The sequence below is a fragment of the Pongo abelii genome, chromosome 2 (assembly GCF_028885655.2).
Source record: "Pongo abelii isolate AG06213 chromosome 2, NHGRI_mPonAbe1-v2.0_pri, whole genome shotgun sequence".
In the NCBI taxonomy this organism is placed as follows: domain Eukaryota; kingdom Metazoa; phylum Chordata; class Mammalia; order Primates; family Hominidae; genus Pongo; species Pongo abelii.
In genome coordinates this window covers 175,070,211-175,088,525 of record NC_085928.1, presented here as the reverse complement: position 1 = coordinate 175,088,525, position 18,315 = coordinate 175,070,211, and positions in this window count along the sequence as shown.

Sequence of the window (18,315 nt, the reverse complement as noted above, 5' to 3'; positions counted from 1 at the left end):
ACATATATTCTGTTGATTTGGGGTGGAGAGCTCTGTAGATGTCTATTAGGTCCACTTGGTGCAGAGCTGAGTTCAATTCCTGGGTATCCTTGTTGACTTTCTGTCTCGTTGATCTGTCTAATGTTGACAGTGGGGTGTTAAAGTCTCCCATTATTAATGTGTGGGAGTCTAAGTCTCTTTGTAGGTCACTCAGGACTTGCTTTATGAATCTGGGTGCTCCTGTATTGGGTGCATATATATTTAGGATAGTTAGCTCTTCTCCTTGAATTAATCCCTTTACCATTATGTAATGGCCTTCTTTGTCTCTTTTGATCTTTGTTGGTTTAAAGTCTGTTTTATCAGAGACTAGGATTGCAACCCCTGCCTTTTTTTGTTTTCCATTTGCTTGGTAGATCTTCCTCCATCCTTTTATTTTGAGCCTATGTGTGTCTCTGCACGTGAGATGGGTTTCCTGAATACAGCACACTGATGGGTCTTGAGTCTTTATCCAATTTGCCAGTCTGTGTCTTTTAATTGGAGCATTTAGTCCATTTACATTTAAAGTTAATATTGTTATGTGTGAATTTGATCCTGTCATTATGATGTTAGCTAGTTATTTTGCTTGTTAGTTGATGCAGTTTCTTCCTAGTCTCGATGGTCTTTACATTTTGGCATGATTTTGCAGTGGCTGGTACCGGTTGTACCTTTCCATGTTTAGCGCTTCCTTCAGGAGCTCTTTTAGGGCAGGCCTGGTGGTGACAAAATCTCTCAGCATTTGCTTGTCTGTAAAGGATTTTATTTCTCCTTCACTTATGAAGCTTAGTTTGGCTGGATATGAAATTCTGGGTTGAAAATTCTGTTCTTTAAGAATGTTGAATATTGGCCCCCACTCTTCTGGCTTGTAGGGTTTCTGCCGAGAGATCCGCTGTTAGTCTGATGGGCTTCCCTTTGATGGTAACCCGACCTTTCTCTCTGGCTGCCCTTAACATTTTTTCCTTCATTTCAACTTTGGTGAATCTGACAATTATGTGTCTTGGAGTTGCTCTTCTCGAGGAGTATCTTTGTGGCGTTCTCTGTATTTCCTGAATCTGAATGTTGGCCTGCCTTGCTAGATTGGGGAAGTTCTCCTGGATAATATCCTGCAGAGTGTTTTCCAACTTGTTTCCATTCTCCCCGTCACTTTCAGGTACACCAATCAGACGTAGATTTGGTCTTTTCACACAGTCCCATATTTGTTGGAGGCTTTGCTCATTTCTTTTTATTCCTTTTTCTCTAAACTTCCCTTCTCACTTCATTTCATTAATTTCATCTTCCAGGGCTGATACCCTTTCTTCCATTTGATTGCATCAGCTCCTGAGGCTTCTGCATTCTTCACGTAGTTCTCGAGCCTTGGTTTTCAGCTCCATCAGCTCCTTTAAGCACTTCTCTGTATTGGTTATTCTAGTTATACATTCTTCTAAATTTTTTTCAAAGTTTTCAACTTCTTTGCCTTTGGTTTGAATATCCTCCCGTAGCTCGGAGTAATTTGATCGTCTGAAGCCTTCTTCTCTCAGCTCGTCAAAGTCATTCTCTGTCCAGCTTTGTTCCGTTGCTAGTGAGGAACTGCGTTCCTTTGGAGGAGGAGAAGTACTCTGCTTTTTAGAGTTTCCAGTTTTTCTGCTCTGTTTTTTCCCCATCTTTGTGGTTTTATCTACTTTTGGTCTTTGATGATGGTGATGTACAGATGGGTTTTTGGTGTGGATATCCTTTCTGTTAGTTTTCCTTCTAACAGACAGGACCCTCAGCTGCAGGTCTGTTGGAGTACCTGGTCGGCCGTGTGAGGTGTCAGTCTGCCCCTGCTGGGGGGTGCCTCCCAGTTAGGCTGCTCGGGGGTCAGGGGTCAGGGACCCACTTGAGGAGGCAGTCTGCCCGTTCTCAGATCTCCAGCTGCGTGCTGGGAGAACCACTGCTCTCCTCAAAGCTGTCAGACAGGGACATTTAAGTCTGCAGAGGTTACTGCTGTCTTTTTGTTTGTCTGTGCCCTGCCCCCAGAGGTGGAGCCTACAGAGGCAGGCAGGCCTCCTTGAGCTGTGGTGGGCTCCACCCAGTTCAAGCTTCCAGGCTGCTTTGTTTACCTAAGCGAGCCTGGGCAATGGCGGGCGCCCCTCCCCCAGCCTCGCTGCCGCCTTGCTGTTTGATCTCAGACTGCTGTGCTAGCAATCAGTGAGACTCGGTCGGTGTAGGACCCTCTCAGCCAGGTGCGGGCTATACTCTTCTGGGGCACCGTTTCCTAAGCCCGTCAGAAAAGCACAGTATTCGGGTGGGAGTGGCCCGATTTTCCAGGTGCCGTCTCTCACCTCTGGAAAGGGAACTCCCTGACCCCTTGCGCTTCCCGAGTGAGGCAATGCCTCACCCCTGCTTCAGCTGGCGCACGGTGCACTCACCCACTGACCTGCGCCCACTGTCTGGCACTCCCTAGTGAGATGAACACGGTACCTCAGATGGAAATGCAGAAATCACCCGTCTTCTGCGTCGCTCACGCTGGGAGCTGTAGACCGGAGCTGTCCTTATTCGGCCATCTTGGCTCCTCCCCTGGAACGTTAATCCAGTTTTTCTTTCTACACTGGTGGGTGTAGGTCTCCCATTCTAGCATGAGGACACTAGTTGCGTCCAAGAGTTTGAGATTCCAATCCAAGTTCCCTCTTGTGAACATCTGCTCCCTTCTTTCAGTGGGTTTAATACTCAAAGAATATTACATGGAAAAGAAAGTCAAACACCTGTTTTAGGTAGAACCCCAGAGTTGTGAAATCACACTATATAAGGTTGATGCTTAGAATATTTTGAAAAATTAAGTTAATATTTTCAAATGATATTCATAGGACTTTAATAATATAACTAAAGTTAGTAGGTAAAGTGGTAGTCATTAAAGGATTTTGAATTGAGGCAAATGAACACAAGAGTTATCCTCATCTGATAGCTACAAGAGAGAATTGTGACGGTTAAATGAATGATTATGAAAGCTTGAACTATGGGGTCTCAGAATTAAATAACAAATATAGGCTCTAGAGATATCACTGGAGATGGAAGCATTAAGATTTAAAAACTTTTTATTATTGATGAAGATAAATGATGGGGAAAGTGGACCAGGAAGAACAGGGGTTCTAGTATGAGTGACTGGGAAAGATAGATTCCCTTCACAAAAAAGAAACCTAAAAAAGTGGCATGTGTTGTATGTGTATTTCAGAACTTAGGAGATCAGAGAAGAGCAATGGAATAAGGTTAGGTTTTATATAGGTTAAATTTGAGTAGATATGAAGAGAGCAAGAAAATATGTTCAGCAGTCAGACATGAAGGCTGGAAATAGTCTACTTATTTAAGTAATGAGCACAAAGAAGATATTAGAGACCAGATGCATGAATATAATCAAAATTATAAAAGTATAAAGAGACAATAGGGCCAATCATAAAATCTCAGAGTGCCTAAAATTAGGAAACAGAAACAGGAGGAATTCAAATGCTGTTATTAGTCACTAATAATATAGATGGATCATCTGTTATATCAATTTGGCATGATAACAGCATTAGTACTTGCTAATTTATTATGACACTATTTATTATTCCATTTCTCTTATGTTAATAAAAAGTCACTATTATTTTGAAAACATTGCCAGCAATATAATTCATTCTCTACTCATTCCAAAGATATTTACTCATAGGCATGAGGTTCTGTGTTAGGCACTGGGAGCTATGTAGTTTAAAAAGATATGGTGTTTGGCTTCAAGGGACTTTTGCAGAAAAGTAGTCAAACATTCTTTTTTTTTTGAGATGGAGTCTTGCTCTTGTCGCCCAGGCTGGAGTGCAATGGCGTGACCTAGGCTCACTGCAACCTCCACCTCCTGGGTTCAAGTGATTCTCCTGCCTTAGTCTCCCCAAAGGGAGGACTAGACTGTAGCTAGGATTACAGGGGCCCACCACCATGCCCAGCTAATTTTTGTATTTTTAGTAGAGGTGGGGTTTCACCATCTTGGCCAGGCTGGTCTCGAACTCCTGACCTCAGGTGATCCGCCTGCCTCGGCCTCCCAAAGTGCTAGGATTACAGGTGTTGAGCCACCGTGCCTGGCCAGTCAAACATTCTATTATATATTAATAAAACACAATACTCTTTCAAAATAGTAATTATAACTTAAACTCTTCTTCATCGATACCCTTGAATAGTACTGTTAACCACTTTAGCCACCAATTTTCACATTTATCCATCTCACTCGATCTTTATAACAATGCTGTTGAGAAAAAGACAAGTACGTTTTCCCATCTGACAGCTTTTTCTGGCCTATCCACCCACATCTGTTATCTCTTAAGAGATTTTTCAGTCAGGGTAGGGTGTTGGTGATGGAAAAATATGATGCAACTTCAACTCTCCTTCTTAGAAAATACTGAAAACCTGTGGCTTCCTTAGGATGATTTCTCTTGTCACTAAAGTTCAGTTAGGCCTTTTCCTCAAATACTGGTCATCAGGAATCCATGCATTTATTTGCAGATTCTGTTTTAAATATTGTTGATTTAAAATTATATAAGTATATTTTATTATTTTCTGCATTTAAAATGACAAATCCATTATATAACATTTTGAGACTACAAAATGTGATACAAAAAGGCATCAATCATAATTACCATTTTAAAGAAAACTATGATTTTGGTGTTAAAACTAAGATTTTGGTGTTCTCTATATCTGTAGTTAGGTCTATATCTAGATCTACATCTACTATATATAGTCATATTTTATATTCAAATCTGTATCCTGTTTTTATCACTTAACATTATTTCACCACTTAACAAAATCATTTTTCCTATAAATGGAATCCAACAAATGAAACATAATTTACCTTGCCATATCTTGTGGTAGGATTATATTTGAAGGTTTTATCTGGGAAAGGTGGAAAATAGTGTACATAAGTCTTGTTTCTATAGCACTCTATGAAAATAAAAAGACCTTTAAGCAAAAGGGAGCTGGGGAAAGCACTGAAGAGAAAATCCATAGCACTACATAATTCTATTGTCTCTGAACCTGACCTGCTCACATTTTTACTAATGACTTGGATAAATATGACTGATAACTGCGTAGACGGCACAAAACTGTAGAAATAACAAATATGTTGCATGATGAAATCATAGTCCAAAAGGATCAAGCAGGTTGAAATGATTGGCTAAGCCAAAGAAGGGTATACTTTTAAAAGGATGAATATAAATTTTTACATTTTGGTTTTTTAAAAAATCACTAACATATGATATAAAATGTGAAATGAGTTCTTTAAAAATTGCTAATATATGATATGAAATGTTAACAGAAAGTTCATGCAAAATAAAAACAACAAGCTATAAGAGACAATAGCATCATCTGGCTGACAAGAAGCTAACGCAATAATAACTATGACCAAAAAATACTATGACCAAACTGGAAATTGATGGCCCGTTTTCCTCTAAACTAGAAGTCATACATTGAGTTTGTTCATTTCTCTTCTCCATACCTTAAGAAGAATATGTAAAATGGCTGCAGTTCAATAGAAAGTACTCATGATGCAAGAAATGTCAAAATATAACATATAAAAGAAGGCTGAAAATATTAAAGATATTTAGTCAGGGCATAAGACTATTGAATTTTAAAAATTAATTTAATAGTTATATTAAAATACGTGGAGGGATTTAGAAAGAATTTTATTTGTCCTGATAGGCATGTTTTGTGTTCCACAAAAGCAAAATTAGGACAAAAGAACTATTATTATGGAAAAATTAATTGTGGCTCAATACAAGCAATTTGGCTGATATGTAACAGTATATAACAACAATAACAACATATAACATTTGAAAGGATTCAAAAATAAGACGAGCTGACTCAATCTATCTCATGTGTTTAGGAATTTTTAGTCTCCAGACCTGTTCAATAAAAAATTAGATAACATATAATCATCTACATTCTTCCCCTGCAGAATCTCACATATTCACATTGCTTAGGTTGTCGCTACTGACGAGTGTAATATTGATTTCAAGCCTTGTCTGTCTCCTAAATTCTAGACACACAACATCAATATCTTTTTTGTTGGCTCTATACCAGTGGTTCTCAGTTGGGTGCAATTTTGTCCCTGCTTCAGCGAAGACTTGGAAAAATCTGGAGATATTTTTTGGTTGGCACAACTGAGAGACGTACTACTGACATCTGGTGAGTAGAGTCCATAAACATTGTTAAGAATCCTACAATGTACAAAATAACTCCCACCTCCAAAAAGGAATTATCCATCTCAACGTGTCAATATGACCAAGACTGACAAACACTGCTCTACATGTATGTCCAACAGGTAACAAACTCAGCATGACAAACTCCAAACACATTATTTCCTCTCCACTCTCCTGCTTCTCCCTTAAAATCCCAAGCATCCCTTCAATAAAGCTCAGTTGCTATAAATTACTATGACTAATGCCACTATTAGATAGCCAACTACATGAGTTAGAAATCTCAGAGTTATCCTTAACTCCTTACTTTCCCTCATCTCTTAATGCCAAATTCTATTTATCTACTTCTAAAGTGTATTTCTAAATCCACACCCCCCTTTTCATTACTGCTGCCACTGACGGTTTGGTCCCACACTTTCTACCAATAAGATTTTTATTTCGAATTCATCTTTCACATCGTTGCCGGGATTATATTTTTAAAACAAAAAAGCAATTGTCTCATTATCCCATGCAGAAACTATAGGTAAACCTCTTTTGTCCAGTGAATAAATGTTCAAGCTTTGAATTGCCATGGAAGATGGAGTGGGAGTATCATTGTGTTTGTTACCATTTTCTAATGGAGTGTTACAACTTCTTCAGAGAAGATTAAAAATGTAATAGTCCTTTGATGATAGCACAGAAAGGAAAACAAATATTTGACTAATGCCTGTAGCCAGGGTAAAATCATTAAACATACAGATGTTTAAACGTTAAGTATGAAGTTAAGAAAGACCACATGAAATAGATTTGAGCATGCACTGCACTGCACTGAATATATTAAAAGTATACAAGTATTGAAATTATTTTCAATAAGGTAGAAAAAGAGGCATGTGCACAAAATAATGCACCCAAATCTTTTAAATTTGCCTTTGGAATTTTGATTGATTTATACTCAGTCATACACACAGGCACTCAGTCTTCCTCTCCACGTCTAAGCTGAATCCTTCCTAAGGAGACCATGCTGTTGGCAGCAAAAAAACAAAGTTAGGTGTTCCAGGGAAGCAAGTCTGGGGTCACGGCCAAATCTCCACAAAGCAGAGAGTTCTCTAAATAATAAAGAGTTGACTGTGATGGCAAAAGTCTTCTTGCAGGTGCAGATGCATGTATTTTGGAATACAAATAAACCCTTTCAGCTGCTTTCCCTATCCCACTATCACCACCTTATTCTTACAGTGTTCTGATCTTACTGGCATTCTTAACTCAGGGATCTCTTTACTCCAACTTAGTCCAGGTGTGGAGTAGAATATGAAAACGATGAAAATAAGGGAGGGTATTGATAGAAATAAACACATAATAACAAATAAAAATTGGAGAAAAGGGGGAATAAAGACCCTTCTGCTATAAAGGGCTTTATGTTTGCTTCAAGAGTATAATTGATGAATACTATTTAGAGTTAATATCTGAAAACCAACCTTAATACATACATTGCTGACATTTGGGGTAGTAAGTAAATGAAATGGAGCCCAGACATCAGTTAAGATATCTGTGCTATCACTGAATTAAAAAAAAAAAATTCTGAACTTTGGCTGAAATTGTTTTGTTTTCATCAATCTCCTGCATTTCACATTTATCTTTGTAATTTTTGTTTTCATCAATCTCCTGCATTTCACATTTATCTTTGTAATTAACTAGTTTTGACATAATCTAATTTCTTACCAGAGCCTAAGAAACTGTTGCACAACGAAAGTTTGGAATATTTCATTTCCAACCTGCCAAACAAAAAATTTTCTCCTTAACAGTTCTTTTTATTATAAAATCCAGATCAGTAATGGATCTACTTAAGTACTGTTTTAGGCAAAATTAAGCAGAGTAATTTCTCAAGCTCTGCAGTATGCTTATCAGTCGCAAATGAAAGTTAAAAATACAGCCAACTGATTTGCACAGCTTCATTTTCTGATCTCTAGCCTAATAATTATACAAATATAGATTTTTATTATTCTTCCCAATGTTATGTAGACCATCAAATCAGACAGACAGCATCTTTTTCTTATGGGTAAAATTTTTTTATGTCTCACAAACTCAATATACAATCTGTTTAGCCATTTGTAACTTGCCCAATATCGCAGTACTGACAAACAAAAGCTAGGGTGATTCTCCAGTTTTATCTTCCAGAAACATTTCAACATGAAAGATTGAAACAATTTAAAAACATATGTGAAAAGCAGAAAATTATTGATTCTGAAAATGTAACAGTAAATATTAAAAGTTTCTCAAATTGATGTATAAAATTATAAATGTACTTTGAATAATTTATCATAATGATTTGCACTCAAGCTGAATAAATGAGTACAGATTTGAAAAGAGTTCATGAAAAAGTCTACAGCCAATCTAATTTAATCTAACCTAATATAGCAAATCCACCATAGCTGGTCTATAGTGAATCTAATTTCCTGTGTGTGAGATACCCATATAATAATCTCCCTTTGACACTGACTAAAAGATTCTGCATAGAAAGTAGCAATCAATGAGACTCCAGCAAACTTACCATCCTAAAAATCCATAAATATGCCAGAAGAGAAGATGACTTACAAAATGAGAAGAATGAGAGAAGAAACATGGAAAACTCGCTAACTAGATGGTGCAAAATTATGGTTAAGTTACTGAAGTATAAATTAAAGGAAGAGACATCAGGTTACATTTCTAAACTAAAAGGATAGAAGAGGTCCTTAACAAAAAGTAATTACTCAGAAATAAGGTAAAATGATCATCATTTAGTCAGACAATCTTTTTACTTAATGCTAGTTATTCATAATATTTCCTGCCATCAGGATGATCAGGATTCAATACACAATAAGTGGGTGGTAATGTGATTGTTACTCTTCAATACAGGCCTTCCTCAAGGGCAAGGTTTACTGTTTTGCATTATTGATAAATCCACTTAATATCTGGTACAAAACTTTGCACTTGAATAGTACATGTGCTATTCAATAGTACATGTGCTAATAGTACAATAGGACAATGATGATAGGTGTCTGAAATGTATACATAGAATCATGTACACACAAAATCATACTGTAAGGTGTACACCTTCAATCCTTCTTCAGGATTCAACCACAATTTTTTTGTTGTTGTTTCTGAATGTGAATGGTCAAGTGTAGAAGGTGAAAAGGCCAGTGGAAAAAATCAAGCAGAGAATTAAAAAAAAATAGCCAATTTAGATAAATTACAAAACCAGGGAAAATGATTTTAAAAACTAGAAGTAAGAAGGCAAGGAGGCCTAGAAAAGCCCTTCTTGTAGCTCCCTGCACGTGAAGTACACAGCGCCCTGCCCTGCAGAAGGAACTCATCAAAAGAGCATGGACTAGGTGCATAACGTGTCTGCAGTATTTATTGAGGAAGAGATTTCAATAACAATCTCCTAATATCTAAATGACATGTATTAAAAGGTCAGTGGACCAGTTTTCAGTTTCCACTAAGATCAAACATGAAGATGTGAGCTTATATAGCAACAAGAAGTATTCAGGGAAGGGTTTAATAAAGAATCTCACAACAATGCAGGTAACTGATATGGGATAGGTTAGCAAGAGAGGTTGTGACATGGCTTTTTTGAAAGTGCTTTGAAATTGTAGAGATTCTCCTTTCTTCCTGAAAATCACTTTTCAAGCTCTCCTTTAGCCCCCTAAGATTGTAAGATTATATGTTAAGGACCAATACAAAAATCCAACTATAGAGGACTTCAAGGTTAGATTTAACCAGAAAATGCAAGTCAAAATATCTAGTCTCCACTATGTTCATTATTCAGTAACAGGCCCAGAAAATTAGTTGGCACAATTCGAAATATTTCTGTAGAAGAAGGTACACCAGGAAATGTAATACCATCAATTATAATTTTAACGATCTTAATGTCAGGCAGCTTATTAATTCCTGACAAAAACACAGTTTTAGAGAACATTGGTCTCAAATATTAGAGAATGTTTTCTTTAGTACACTCTTTAGGAATTCACATCAAATACCCACAATACAACAAGAACAAATGTTCTAAAATCTTTGGTAATCATTTTAATTAAATAATATAGTGCACGTCTCCTGTAGAGAACTTTCTTAAAGTTACAAGATGTTCCATCAATTATTTAAAATAATGAAAATATGGGTTGAAAAATTCACTGAAAAGTTGCTTTTGAGCATCATTCTTGAATGAATTAGGACTCTCATTCTCTGGAAGCTCCTTTTGTCGTAGGAAAAATCAATTTTATCAACTGCTATTCAGTATAAAAGGCTAGAAAAAATTCTATGGAAATACAGAGAAGGGAAGAACTAATTCTAAGATATCCCCCTTAAAAATAAAAAAGTCAAATAGAAAATTCAGATCAGGTTTCTTAGTTTAAGTAGTGTATATATGATTAGGATCCACAAGCATCACACATCCAGTGCATTTACCTTCATAATCAACCCATTTTAAAGCATATCCTACTTTGGCAAAACCTTGCCGTCTGCCATTTCTGTTCAGTCAACTTAGTATTATTTTTGCTTTTAATTTCAAGTGCCTTGAATGTGTTTCATATTTCAAATTACCTGAGAAAATGAAGCCTTCAAACCCTGAGTTGTTTTTACATCCTCACAGTTTCCAGCCATACTATCCCACAGGAAGCTCCATCTACTTTGAACCAGTGACTGCCAAAGTTTCATGTCTCATCTTAAACTTTTCATCCTCTCTTCAGAATCATTTTTCTAGTTGCCCATATCTGTGGTTGCCATTTAAAATATTACCAAAATTACCAAAGGGATTTGTTAAAAACAAAGGCAGTGACCTACTTCAGATTCTGGATATAAATCTTCTAGATTCATGTCTGGAAATTTGGGTTGTTAATGAGCCTTCTGCGAGTCCCTCAATTCCCAGGAGATTATCAAATTCTATCAGTTTCAGGATATACTTTATGAAATACCTATGAGCCTCAATGCTAACATTGAGCCCTAGGATAAATTCTTTTGGATCTCAGTCTCCATATATTATTCAAGTTAACCATCACAAAATCCTACACGGTGAGTATTACTGTTTCTATTTTACACATGAGGAAACAGAGGCTCAAATAAATTGTCATGTGGAGCTATGAACACTGCCAGCACGCTGTGTAGACTGCATGGTGGAATGAAGAAAATAAAGTGTTGAGGAGTGAGACTTATATTTGAATCCTGGCAGAGCCACTAAAACAATCTGATTTTGTCATTCATTACCTTTGAGCCCCAGTCAGTCACAGTAAAATAGTAATGATAACGCTGACCTTCATAGGTGATAGCATACCATGGTCTCTCAAAAAACATTATTCCATTTCCATTTGCCATTCCAATTTATTTCTTGCTATTTAATTAAATATTAATTCTGTCTTAAAATTTTTTTTGGACCTGTTTATCTCTGAATGGAAGTGCATTGCCCCCTGTGAAAATATTATTAGTTGTTACGTCATCATCTAAATATGATTATTTAGAAGGTACATCTGTCATGTAAAGCACCATAGTAAGCCTGTTCAAATAAGCGAAAATTGAAAAGAATAAACCAATTTTCAAAATTAGGAGAATATTAAACAGAAGCAAAACTACTAAATAAAATTATCATACAGCCATATATGATAATATTATGCAGGTACTGACAATTATAATTTTTAAAGAGCATGATAAAATAATAGGTACAAAATGGGACATAGAATGTATGTATAATCTAATTTCAATTAAAATGTGTGTACAAATGGATGCATATATACAAGCAGATGTGCATGTAATTTTGTCAAAAAATAGAAAAAAAAATGCCAAGATGTTAATAGTAGCTATCTCTTAGTTGAATAATTATGGATGATTTTTGTTTCCTTCTTTGCTGTTTGTATTACATATTTTCAACTAAAAGCATTTTATAGTGAGAAAAAGTCAACACTATAAGATAAATAGAATTTATAAATAAAACAAAATAAATAAGGAACGCTGCAAACTGTTAAAATAGGCCATAATATTATTTACTTCTTTTTTTTATCTTGAGACCTATAACAAGAACATATTTCTTACAAAGATTTTAGATTCTAACACGCCCCACACCATATAGCGCTCAATAAAGATAAAGGTTCTCTCTGACTGCACACATTAGAAGTTTTTCTCTAACCATATTGGGCTTCCATGGGAATTCTACAAAGAAAATATCTGCAACAGAAGGCTCTGAAACCCGAGAACAAACTGTTCTTAACTGTTTGGTGTAAATTCTCATTTACACAGGAATCAGCCTTCCCTAAATAAAATTGCAATAGTCCCAAGTCCAGCATTTAGCAAATATCTACTCTGGCCTGGTCACTCTACAAGGCCTTTTATTTTTGTTATTCTTCTCTCTGTGAACTTGGGCAAGGAAGCTAAACTTTCCATGCCTCTATTTCCTACATAAAGCATCATGCTAATAGTACCAACCTGATGTTTGTCTTTTTGAAGATTAACTCAGTTAATATGCGGAAATCCCATAAATAAATCTTCATAGCACTACTACAAAAAATATGATTTAACCTTAACACCTACTTTTTAAAAATTTATTTATTATTTTTAAAAACTTTTATTTAAAGTTCAAGGGTACATTTGCAGGTTTGTTGTCCAGGACTACAACTACTTTTAAGAGGCAGGTATACAATTGTCACAGATAGTAGATGAGGACACTAGGACTGAGAATTTAGTCACTTTCAGCTCACACGTGGCATTGAGACAAATACCGCCTTTATTGATATCCAAGCCCATACAGCCTATACATAGTCATAAAGCCGTCATGCAACAGATACTACTTATCAATATGTACACACCTACTGTATGCAAGACAGACACTGAACAATGTTGGAAAAGACAGCTCTTGCCTTTCTTGAGCCTAGTGAGGAGGGCAGGCAGGTCTTCAAGCAGTAAGTGCGATGGCAAGGGTGAGACTATGAGGCCATAACAATGAAGAGAAAGGTGCTAAATGCATTCTAGAGAGGTCAGGCAAAGCTACTTGGAGGAAGCAACACTTCAGCAGAGATCTGAAAAGTGAGTAGGAGTTAGCCAGCAAGCTGGTGAGGAACAACAATCAGTTGGCATTTGCTCCCTGGTGTTCTGTGCTGGAGCTCCAGAGCTGCCAACGCTAACTTCATGCCAGGTGACAAATGATCTGAGTGCCCACAGCTGCAGCTGCCGCTTTATATGCTCTCCCTCCTACTTCCATCGTTAATGAGCCTGAGACCAGGAAAGAATACATCTTAGTAACCAAAAGCTCTTCTGTTAGCCTTTCGTCCAGAGACACAAGAGAAGCTTCTTCACTTCTGTTAACAATACAACCACAGATCCTTTGTTATTTTCCTCTAGCACTTGCTAAAATAGCAGTTTGCAGCTACTAACTCATTTTTATACATCTTGGTGGCAGGTGGGGGTATTCTCATAAATATGCTCATTATAAAAAATGCATGATTTTTTTTCCCCAGGAACAGCTCTAAAGCATATAAATGCTTCTAAGCTTCCTCAAGGTTAATTCTTACTGCTAGGAACTCTTCTGATTTGTTATTTTAGTAGTTCTAACTTTGGAATATTCCACCTGCAGTTACACAACACCCTAGAGACACAGGTATGCTAGAAGATAGCTATTCCAGATGTAAATAGCTCTACCAAGTAAAGGCAAGTTTTGTATCTTTATAGATATTTCCACATTTCAAATAATATTTTTAAAAAGATGTTTCATTTCTAACAGTTAATTAAGGAGAAGGAGCTTTCTCTTTCTGCTGTGACGTGTCAGGTATAACACTCTTGGTATATAGAACCACTAGAAAGATTTCCATTTCGTCCCTTAGAAGCCGCTATTATATGACTACATCTACTATTTTAATTAGTGTGAAAAAATAATAATTTAATCTTTACTCAATCGTTCAAAAAAAATGGCAGGGCCCGGGGGTTCACACCTGTAATCCCAGCACTTTGAGAGTCTGAGACGGGCAGATTGCTTGAGCCCAGGAGTTCTAGACCAGTCTGGATAACATAGTGAAACCCTGTTTCTACAAAAAAATACAAAAATTAGCTGGGCATGGTGGCGTGTGCCTGCAGTCCCACCTACTCTGGAGGCTAAGGTAAAACAAAACCCTTCAGTTTTGTTTTTTTTGGGTTTTTTTTTTTTTTTTTTTTTTTTTGAGACAGAGTCTTGCTGTGTCTTGCACTCCAGGCTGGAGTGCAGTGGCACGATCTTGGCTCACTGCAACCTCCACCTCCCGGGTTCAAGTGAATCTCCTGCCTCAGCCTCCTGAGTACTTGGACTAAGGAGGGAGGATCACCTGAGTCCAGGAGGTCGAGTTTGTTGTGAGCCATGATTGTGCCACTGCACTCTAGCCTGGGTGACAGAGTGAGGCCCTACTTCAAAAAAAAAAATTATAAACTTAAGTGCTGTTTGTGGCTGGCAGTATATTTAGTATAATAGAGAGATTCAAAGAAAGCATGGGATTTGTTTCCTGCCTTTAAGGAGTTTACAGTATGGTCACACATACTAAAGAAAAATCATGTTAAACTGATTCAGTGTCACTGCTGATAAAAAAAAAAAAAACACTGACATTAGGATACACAGAGGGAGAAGAGATCTTTTCACTACACCCAGAAAAAGGAGTACAGTGTGAATCTAGTAGCAGAAACACTTCCATTATTTGTATATATTTTGTATTTGTGTAATTTTGAATGTCCAGCCTTCCAAAGAAGACACAAAAGCATGTTGTTCAGGGCATTGTATTTCTATCTTTCAAAACGATCATTTAACAATGATCATTCAGAAGAAATAATCATTTCTTCTGAAATAAGTTTTTAAAAACATAAGTTAGAAAATATTGACCAAGCCAGCTCCATATATGAAGAAAAGTCTATTTCTACTGTTTTAATACAACAGCCTTAAGTCAACCACTAGGGGGAAAAACCTGCAGTACACACTACAGTAGATTTCTCCAAAACTGAATGTCCAGCAGTATTTAGACAAGGTATGCTTTCCCTAACAGATTAATCTGTTAGGGAAAGATTAATCTCCAGACCAAGCCATACACTAGGGTTTCAAATAAGGTGAAAGTCTTGGGCCAGCCACCATGCCATACTACCTCCTCTCACAGGGATAAAAATAATGCATTACCAGCAAGTCCGGCAGGATGGAGACCAGGCTAGTGTGGAAATTTGTCTTATTGACACTGTTGAGAGAAAAAGCCTGACTTTGCACAGATTAGCTCAAGCTGAAACTAAAAGCTTGCATCCTCAGTTGAACTGACATATATAAACCCCATCGACATATATTTTTAAAGTGAGAAATTCCACCCTTGTATATTTTTAGATGAGTGATATAAAAGTAAATTAAGATATAGATATCATTATCACAGAGGAAAGATCTCTCTTGAGGAGCAGGGGAAACTCCAGGGGTTTATTTTTGAAGTTGTTGGTTCAGTGACATTGTTTATTTGGCCCTTCTATTTGCAAGTCATTATGCATTCATTTATAATTTAGTTGGGCAAATCATGTTTATACATTCCTTTAAAATGATTGTATCTTTTCACCCAGTTATCATCCTTTCAAATGACAAAAACTTTTTTCTTCACTAGTTTCTCCACACTTTCCTGTCATAGTCCATAAAAAGTATAGATACCAGTACACAGGAACAAAAAAGAGGACCACTGCTGTTGCACGGTCAGGGGCTGTGACCCGTAGAAATTATCACAGAGTTCCCAAATACTGTGTAAACAAATAGCTAAGGATTTCCCAAATGATCACTCTGCATTTCCAAAATTATAAAGAGGCTCTAGAGAGTTTTGCCTAAATCAAGTTGCAGAGAACCAAATATTAGAAGCGTTCTAATACGGAGGTAAACATACGTTACAGGGAGCAAAGACGTTCCTCAAACTCTCAACTCTTTTCCTGAATGTATTTGTTTAACGTGTATTATATACTCACTATTTCTACTATAGGGATATGAAGAGGAACTGTTTAATTCTGCCTGAATAATCACACAGTTTATAATTATCTTAATAACTGTTTTAAAAATGTCAAGGCAAGACTATTCATAAAAGTGGTTAAAAATAGAGTAAGATTAAATACCAATAGTGGTAATTCCAGGCAACTTGCTTAGAAGTACCTGAGCCATAAGTGGAATCAGCTGATACAATAGCTTCAAAGACTTGGTAAATTTTGAGGATTTTAGTAATTTAAGACCATCAGGAAAACTAAATGTGAATGATATAGAACCCTGACCGTATTCCAATTTTACTATTCATTAATTAATTCAGTAGATAAATATTTTTCAAGTACTTTCTAGGCTCTGAGGATATAATATTGAAAAAGAGTGCTATGTTTTGAAACTTACATTCTAATATGGTAGACATGCAATACACAAACCATACAAATATCCTAAAACTTTGTGCTGGCTCTTGCTGTTATGCAGAACATTCAATGTTTTAAGAATACTGAATGCCTACATTGTTAGTGGCACTAGGAATGAACTGATGATGAAATCCACAAATTTCAGTCCCATGTTCACGATCATCTTCAATATCACACAGCCTACTTGTATAATATTATCTCTTACTGCTTACCTCTGAGACCAATAAAGAAGGCCATAGCCAACCCAAACCAAATGTCTGACCTGAATACATCTCTTGCCCAGAACCTCTTCACACCTGCCAAAATTGTTCTTTTAATCCATCTCTTTAGAAGGGGGCTTTCCAATCTGAAGGCCTTACTAATGCCCCTAATTTAGATCTCTCCCTCAATTTAAATGCTACACACCTGTGCATGTCTCACTTTAATGGCATTTATTTTGTCTTTTACTGTGTACTCATATTCATGAACATGCCTAACCTAGTCATTTGAATGGCAGCTCTTTGAGGGCAGGGACTCAATAGTTTCTAACTTTTCTCAGTATTTTAGGCTTTATTTAGCATGCTATCTTACCTAGTTAGCTTGCAAGTCATATTTCTTGTATTGAATTGTGTTATATTTGCTTATGTGCAATGACAGAAGATAAAATTCAGTCACTGGTTCATGAACAACATCTGTTCAAGGGAATCTGTACAAGTTTATAAGTAGTCTAACATTAATCTTAGAGTAATATTACTAAACATAAAATCTCAGTCTCAATTATGTTCAATTTAGTTCTGAATCTTTTAATCTTTCAATTCTCTTGTTTCTAATATAAACTCTCAGTCAGAACTCTCGAGTTTTCAAAACTCTTCTGAATTCCACATATAACCTGAACTTTAGGGAACCTATATTTATATATCTATGCATCCTATCCCCATATAATCACCTCAGCAAATAATTTATGTTCAAAATATAAAAACCAACCTTTCCTCAGAATTTAAAGGTGTAGAAAACTCAATGCACAACTGAATGAAATTCAACAAATGTAAAGTATAACAGTAAAACAAATATATTCTTTTTAATTCAGATTTAATATTGTGGCAATAATAATCTGCATACTAAGTTATCCAGATAGACATACAATGTATGAAGGTGCAGAAATTCACCTATGTTCAGCACCTGCCTATTTGTAATCATACGACAGTAATTCTGCATCTAGGTCACATACACATGTTATTGTGTGCATATACACAACACACATTCACAAAACAAAATGTACATATTCACGACATGCATTTTTCATAACTAGTGTTTTCATAGCTACACCATGTTTTTTCTGGCACATAGATTTGAAAACACTGATATGTTACAGGTGTGTTTAAGTCTATACCTACAGGTAAAAGTCTACTCCACGGCAGTCAAACATTTTTTGCCATTGTCTTTTAAGTCATATCTAGTAACACTGCACAGTGATACAGTTTAGGTTTACTTTCTTTTTCTCTAACAAAGAAACATAAAATAAAAGTATTTTTATATCATCATGTGTTTCTTAAGACTGTGACTCGGGTCACATTTCTGTTAATAAACAATGTTCTGTAAAGCTTTTATTATATCATTTTGGAAAAATGAAAGATTGTGACTCGCAAGTCCCCATGATCCTGGTGAAAATGAAATGAGTGTATACACATAGGCGCAATCCAGGACACACAACGTTTGGTACACAAAGGACGATCAGACTAGTCCTACCCAGAACAATTCCATTGAGTAGTTTCTGTTGCACGTACCAGCTCGGCTGCCCAGG